Raw genomic sequence first — 8,790 nt, 5'->3', positions numbered from 1 at the left:
AAGGTAGGCTAATTCCAGCAGTTAACAAGAATATCAGAGGAACAGTGGGGGGTGGGGTGGGAGGGAGAAATACCATGGGGAAATAGTTTTACTTTGTGTAATGACTCATCCATTCCCAGTCTCTATTCAAGCCTAAGTTAATTGTATCCAGTTTGCAAATTAATTCCAATTCAGCAGTCTCTCGTTGGAGTCTGTTTTTCAAGCTTTTTTGTTGAAGTATAGCCACTCTTAGGTCTGTGATCGAGTGACCAGAGAGATTGAAGTGTTCTCCAACTGGTTTTTGAATGTTATAATTCTTGACGTCTGATTTGTGTCCATTCATTCTTTTACGTAGAGACTGTCCAGTTTGGCCAATGTACATGGCAGAGGGGCATTGCTGGCACATGACGGCATATATCACATTGGTAGATGCGCAGGTGAATGAGCCTCTGATAGTGTGGCTGATGTGATTAGGCCCTATGATGGTATCCCCTGAATAGATATGTGGACAGAGTTGGCAACGGGCTTTGTTGCAAGGATAGGTTCCTGGGTTAGTGGTTCTGTTGTGTGGTGTGTGGTTGCTGGTGAGTATTTGCTTCAGATTGGGGGGCTGTCTGTAAGCAAGGACTGGTCTGTCTCCCAAGATCTGTGAGAGTGATGGGTCGTCCTTCAGGATAGGTTGTAGATCCTTGATGATGCGTTGGAGAGGTTTTAGTTAGGGGCTGAAGGTGATGGCTAGTGGCGTTCTGTTGTTTTCTTTGTTGGGCCTGTCCTGTAGTAGGTGACTTCTGGGTACTCTTCTGGCTCTGTCAATCTGTTTCTTCACTTCAGCAGGTGGGTATTTTCGACGTCTCAGACTCAAGGAATATTTCCAACACACCTCTGACCAACATATTAACCCACAGAGACCTTCCTGCCAACACTACAAAAAGAAGGATTCTGGGTGGACTCCTCCTGAAGGTCGAAACAGCAGCCTGGATTTCTACATAGACTGCTTCCGCCGACGTGTACGAGCTGAAATTGTGGAAAAGCAGCATCGCTTACCCCATAACCTCAGCCATGCAGAACACAGTGCCATCCACAGCCTCAGAAACAACTCTGACATCATAATCAAAAAGGCTGACAAAGGAGGTGCTGTCGTCATCATGAATAGGTCGGAGTATGAACAAGAGGCTACTAGGCAGCTCTCCAACACCACTTTCTACAAGCCATTACCCTCTGATCCCACTGAGAGTTACCAAAAGAAACTACAGCATTTGCTCAAGAAACTCCCTGAAAAAGCACAAGAACAAATCCACACAGACACACCCCTGGAGCCCCGACCTGGGGTATTCTATCTGCTACCCAAGATCCATAAACCTGGAAATCCTGGACGCCCCATCATCTCAGGCATTGGCACCCTGACAGCAGGATTGTCTGGCTATGTAGACTCCCTCCTCAGGCCCTTCGTTACCAGCACTCCCAGCTATCTTTGAGACACCACTGACTTCCTGAGGAAACTACAGTCCATTGGTGATCTTCCTAAAAACACCATCCTAGCCACTATGGATGTAGAAGCCTCTACACCAACATTCCACACAAAGATGGACTACAAGCCGTCAGGAACAGTATCCCCGATACTGTCACGGCTAACCTGGTGGCTGAACTTTGTGACTTTGTCCTGACTCATAACTATTTCACATTTGGTGACAATGTATACCTTCAAATCAGCGGCACTGCGATGGGTACCCGCATGGCCCCACAGTATGCCAACATTTTTATGGCTGACTTAGAACAACGCTTCCTCAGCTCTCGTCCCCTAATGCCCCTACTCTATTTGCGCTACATTGATGACATCTTCATCATCTGGAACCATGGTAAAGAAGCTCTTGAGGAATTCCACCATGATTTCAACAATTTCCATCCCACCATCAACCTCAGCCTGGACCAGTCCACACAAGAGATCCACTTCATGGACACTACGGTGCTAATAAGCGATGGTCACATAAACACCACCCTATATCGGAAACCTACTGACCGCTATTCCTACCTACATGCCTCTAGCTTTCTCCAGATCATACCACTCGATCCATTGTCTACAGCCAAGCGCTACGATATAACTGCATTTGCTCCAACCCCTCAGACAGAGACAAACACCTACAAGATCTCTATCATGCATTCCTACAACTACAATACCCACCTGCTGAAGTGAAGAAACAGATTGACAGAGCCAGAAGAGTACCCAGAAGTCACCTACTACAGGACAGGCCCAACAAAGAAAACAACAGAACGCCACTAGCCATCACCTTCAGCCCCTAACTAAAACCTCTCCAACGCATCATCAAGGATCTACAACCTATCCTGAAGGACGACCCATCACTCTCACAGATCTTGGGAGACAGACCAGTCCTTGCTTACAGACAGCCCCCCAATCTGAAGCAAATACTCACCAGCAACCACACACCACACAACAGAACCACTAACCCAGGAACCTATCTTTGCAACAAAGCCCGTTGCCAACTCTGTCCACATATCTATTCAGGGGATACCATCATAGGGCCTAATCACATCAGCCACACTATCAGAGGCTCATTCACCTGCGCATCTACCAATGTGATATATGCCGTCATGTGCCAGCAATGCCCCTCTGCCATGTACATTGGCCAAACTGGACAGTCTCTACGTAAAAGAATGAATGGACACAAATCAGACGTCAAGAATTATAACATTCAAAAACCAGTTGGAGAACACTTCAATCTCTCTGGTCACTCGATCACAGACCTAAGAGTGGCTATACTTCAACAAAAAAGCTTGAAAAACAGACTCCAACGAGAGACTGCTGAATTGGAATTAATTTGCAAACTGGATACAATTGACTTAGACTTGAATAGGGACTGGGAATGGATGAGTCATTACACAAAGTAAAACTATTTCCCCATGGTATTTCTCCCTCCCACCCCACCCCCCACTGTTCCTCTGATATTCTTGTTAACTGCTGGAATTAGCCTACCTTGCCTGTCACCATGAAAGGTTTTCCTCCTTTCCCCCCCCCCGCTGCTGGTGATGGCTTATCTTAAGTGATCACTCTCCTTACAGTGTGTATGATAAACCCATTGTTTCATGTTCTCTGTGTGTGTGTGTGTGTGTATATAAATCTCTCCTCTGCTTTTTCCACCAAATGCATCCGATGAAGTGAGCTGTAGCTCACGAAAGCTTATGCTCTAATAAATTTGTTAGTCTCTAAGGTGCCACGGGTACTCCTTTTCTTACTGGAAATATAGAGTCTGAGCCTTACCTCCACAAGAATTTCCAGTTGTCATAAGGGCTGGTATAATTAGACCATGCTATTAGACCCTGCCATACAGGCCATAACAGGACAGAGAGAGGCTGTTGCCAGTGCACACTGTGCTCCAGCAGTACATAGCTGGCAGACTGCTGCATGGGGGCTGTTGCAGAAGGGCACAGTTTAGAGCAGTCCCAGGGCTGCTCTAAACTAAGCTTCCGACCCAAGGATCAGGGAGCTATAACTATTAACTTAGGGTATGTCAACTGTTATATTACGGTAGATGGAATATATGGGCCCAAAGAGTTAAAGGTGTCACTGTCCAATATTAAACAGTTTTTAAAAAAGGGTTTGGTATACAGAGATCTCATCCTGTTTAGAAACATGGAAAACATAACATTCCAAGTCCTTTTCACCTTTTGTTAAAGATACAAACAAGCAAGCAAACAAACAAAACCCCCAAACAAACAGTTAAACCATTTGGAATGTAAGGTATTAATTAAGTAAAGCTTTCATTTTGACAACATCCCCTGTTCCCTTTCTTTTTAGCTTAAGAAAGTCTTTAGAAAGAAATACTCCCCCCCCCCCCGCCCCCCAAACACACACACTTGTTTGACAGTCTTTTAGATGATAATAACTGTCCTTTTTGGGAAAAAGATGAAATTATTTGAAATAGGCTGGAGCCGTTGTTGTTAAAGTCCGATCTCATTTCCTAAAAGACAAAACAAGACAAACACACAGAACATGGGAAAGAAAAAAATAGTAAGGAGAAAAAATGCAGCTTCTGTCTCTAGCATTCACATTCACTTGCAACATTGCTGCTGGAAAAACACAAGCATGGCACACAATCTTATTAGCCATTCTGAGACCTGGCAAACTTGTACTAGTCAGGCTGTTTAGGACATTGCATTTTGCTGCATTTTGCTGCCTTTTTGGTCACCAAGCTTACGGCAGTGTTTCAAAATATGTAGTCTTAGTCAGCTCAGCCAGACTCTTATTAGACAGAAGGGAAAAAAAGAGAGAGCTAGAAAAAAGAAATAAAGTAGGGATGGAATTGAGAGTCTGACATCCCAGGTGGTGTTCCGGATTTAGCCAGAGCTGGTGAAGGTGGCAGTGTCACCTGACTCCCTGTCTCTGGCCCAGTTTTTCTAGATCAGGATGAAAATCCGATGATATTACAGTGGATGCCGGTGTCCCAGAAGATAATGGGGATAGCAACCATGATTGTAAAACTTGCTGCTTCCCCCTCTTTCAGTCAGCCATTGTTGCACTTTGCTTCTCCAATTTTCGTCTCAAAGGGCTTGTCTACACAGCCCAGCAATTCAGACAATGAGGGGTATGAATAGCAGTGTGCATGAGAGTACTGTGTTGTAACTGCCTTGAGAGGATGATGGCATGAACTAAAAGGTAACTAGTTTGCATTAACATAGTCCTCTTTCGAGCAGTCCTCTTCCACTATTGATCCTCGTTTTAATATTATTGTGCAATAGAATAAATGATTCAACCTAGCATTTTCACTCTAGAGATCAATTGCTGCCAATCAGTGAATTCAGCTATTCTTCATGATCATTCACATACTTGGTGGAATTTTTCCATTCACTAGAGCCTGACCGAGAGAAAACATGGTTCTTTTCTGAGATGTGAGATGCACAAAAACAAGCTATTTGGTGGGGCATAATTCAACCACTCCTTCAGTCTGCATTCTCCTTTAACCATTTTTCAAAATGAGAGGTACTTTCATAAATAGCAGTTCTTGCCACTATGCAGACACACTGATGTTGAAAAATCACCATCATTCTGGTCAATTGGATTTGCAGTTAAAAAAAATCCAACAGTCCTTAACTGTGTCATTACAGTACATTTGTATTTGCAAAGTTGGGTTCGAAAGAACACTACTTGACAGCTATTTTTTTTATTAATTTATTTCTTTGTACCTTTATTCTGCCCTGTGATTGTTATCTTAACAAACATTTGGTCCTTTCTCCAAAGAGATCACAGTTTAGTTAGACAAACATTGGATAGGAAAATACAGAAAAAGTGTATGTGTGAGAGAGAGACAGCAAGAGACAAGGGTCAACCTGTGAGTTAATACACAGGGATGTAGTTTTGAATCTGTTTGATCCTTACTTGTTCAGCTGTTTTTGAAGAAATTAATCAATTTAGAAGCTTTTTCCGAAGTAACGTTGTTTTCTTTAATTTGTTTTACTCTTGTAATTTTCTCTTGCTTAACCTCTCTGACACCGTTCCAACCAGCCTATTGATCTAATAATGAAAAATTAAGAGATGGGAAAAGTACTGAGCATTTACAATGCAAATGCAATTAAAACAGTCAACTCTTAAATAAGACTCTGCTTAGAGGTCTGTGTATTGTGCCTGCTGCTCCTCTTACCAGTTATAAACCAGGAGTAACTCCACTGAAATCAAATGGAATTACTTCTGGTTTATAACTGTGTGAGAGGAAAAGCCGGCTTTTATTTATTTGAAATCAATGGAGTTACAGCAGTCTAAAACAAGTTAAGTGGGAGGAGAATTGGGTCCATTGTTCACTTTACAAGTATTAAAGGACAGATCCAGCATTAGAATTCACTTCCAATTAACAAGATTTGTGAGTGTGTGTCTATATTTGCCTATATAGGGGGTGTGGATGCATGTGTGTGTAGATCTGTGCAAAAATTCTAAGGTCTGTCAAGCTGCTGTATATTGTTCCACAATTAGAAAAACTTCTTATCAGTCTATATTGCAAAATGATGGTCAGGTTAAATAAATGTAGAGTTATGAACACCAGAGCTATGAACTGACCAGTCAACCACACACCTCATTTAGAACTGGAAGTACACAATCAAGCATCAGCAGAGACAAAAAAAAAAGAGAGAGAGAGAAGCAAATACAGTACAGTAGTGTGTTAAACATAAACTACTAAAAAATAAAGGGAAAGCATCATTTTTCTTCTGCATAGTACAGTTTCAAAGCTCTATTAAGTCAATGTTCAGTTGTAAACTTTTGAAAGAACCACCATAATGTTTTGTTCAGAGGTACAAACATTTCAGAGTTACAAACAATGTCAATTTCTAAGGTGTTCATAACTCTGAGGTTCTACTGTATCTGGAATTCTTTGACTCAGAAGAAACAGGCTGAATCTTTCATAGAAGTAGCAGAGAGATGAACTAGATCATTTGTTGGGTCTTTTCCTTGAATAGCTTCTATGATCTTCGAACAAAATTATTTAGTTTGAAGAAAACAAGGATATTACTTAGATCAATGGTTCTCAAAGCTGGTCCGCCGCTTGTTCAGGGAAAGCTCCTGGAGGGTCGGACCGGTTTGTTTACCTGCCGCATCTGCAAGTTCAGCCGATTGCAGCTCCCAGTGGCTGCGGTTCACCGCTCCAGGCCAATGGAGGCTGCGGGAAGGGCGGCCAGCACAACCCTTGGCCAGCACCGCTTCCCGCAGTGCCCATTGGTCTGGAGTGGTGAACCGCGCGGCCAGTGGGAGCTGCGATCGGCTGAACCTGTGGACACGGCAGGTAAACAAACTGGTCCAGACTGCCAGGGGCTTTCCCTGAACAAGCAATGGACTGGCTTTGAGAACCACTGACTTAGATGTCAATGACATCTCAGGTTATATATAGAACTCAGATTTAACTGTGGTAATCCTTGTTCAGAATGTCACAATATAACTTCCCCCACCCCACAGGGATCCCTGGGTAAGCAGTTTAGCACTGTATGTTGCTAGCGCTTGTATATGTAATGAAGTGTATTATGGAAAGGGTTGAAGGTGCGAGTGTGGAGTGAAAGGTTCCTTTGCAGGTTATGAGAGATCGTAGAGAGAGGAAGGGAGAAGGGAATCAGTTTACTCGACGCTACAGCTAGGTCCAAAGATAAGATGCTGACTCCAGCCAAAGGCCACGGCACACAACTGACTCTCAACTGCCTGCCAAGAAAGACGGGGGCCTGGATTCCAACCCCGACCAGCCATGAGAACAGAGCAATAAACTGAACAAAACTGCAGGAGATTGCAAAAACTAGTGAGACAGTGAAGGCCAGCAAAGGGGAAAACAACAGTTTTGCGTCCCTGAAGCCGGGGTGTTTTGGGAAAGCTTAGGAAGCCACGGAAGGCCAGTTTGGACTGGTACAAAGAGCACGGGGACAGAGGTCCCTGAACGAAACACCCCCGGACTTAAAACCCTCCTGAAAGCTAAAGCAAATCGAAAATCAACAGCGGACCCTAAACAGCCTGTGCACAGGACAAAACTTTTGTCCATCCTTCCCCCTCTTCTTCTTACATTACACCCAGGCTTGGCCAGCCTTGGGTTGTGCGTGTGTAAGTATAAAAGTGGGTAGGATACAGGCACTAACGCTTTCTTCCTTCCTCTAAGTGATGTGGAAAGCACCCCGCACTCACCACTGTTATTTTATTAATAAAGTTTTAAAACATAGTCACTTGGTGTGCTCCTTCATCTCCTCCCCAAAAATCCCGCAGCTTCAGCCTACTCACTTGATGCCCCAGGCAAATTGGTAACATAAATCTGTCACAAAATGCAGTGTTGAACAGATAACCTAGTTTGGTGGCAGGATGGAATTTCTTCCTGTGGCACATTGACATGGGTCTCACTGAGGAGAAGGAGGGGCAGTTCACTTATCTCTGAAGCACTGAAAAAAGATATTCTCAGAGGACATTGTGGGTTTGTCAATTAATTTCTTGCAATTCAGAAAGGTGAGATTAGAGGATATCAGTCCTTCCCCTCTTCAATTTCTGTGTAATATTATCCATGGAAGAAATAAAAGGAGTAAAGAGAAGAATAAATGCTCATATAACTATTTTATTCAGAATGATGTTTGAGATTTATGGACCTTTACATATAGGAAATATTTTCCATCTCTCCAAACTGCTGTGAATTTTGACATATTACTGCACACAGTTAAATAACATTTCCTCCATAGCCCTTAATGCACTGAATAAATGGCATGTGGCTACCCAGGATGGCAGTAATTCTTCAGCTGGCACTGCCGCCTGTTGCATTCACTGCCCTTCAGTTTAGCTAGGCCTGTCTCTGATGACACCTGATGTTAATTTGCTTAAATTTGTTGTAGAATGTTCTTAATTATTTTTGGATACTGTCAATGTACTTTACATATGAAATTGACATCTCTCTATAGAGTGAGAATTTTTCTCACTTAGGAAGTATTTTCAATCCTAGTCCAACAACTTCCAAAACATAATTTATTCAATAAATGTCACTGTTTTACTGAATTGTTAGATGATCTGACAAATCCTTGAATTTACTTGTTATTCAAAATGAAGCATAAAGTTATTCAGCAAATGATTCTTAGTTTTCAGTCCATTGCAAATAATTTTCATTTTCCACTGTATTGGTTGATTATATAAGTCATCTGGTATTGTTTCTGTTCTCTGATTAGTAACATAAATCATCCAATCAACACAGAATAAACTAAGAACTGAGAATGTAACCATTGGGTATTTGTGCTTTCTTGATTAGTTACAAACCAATAAATCATGTGTATTGTTTTTGTTCCCTGACTAGAAGACCTATG

This window comes from Dermochelys coriacea, chromosome 5 (assembly GCF_009764565.3).
Source record: "Dermochelys coriacea isolate rDerCor1 chromosome 5, rDerCor1.pri.v4, whole genome shotgun sequence".
NCBI lineage: Eukaryota > Metazoa > Chordata > Testudines > Dermochelyidae > Dermochelys > Dermochelys coriacea.
The sequence above is the reverse complement of the archived record's forward strand: the minus strand, read 5'-3'. Positions refer to the sequence as shown.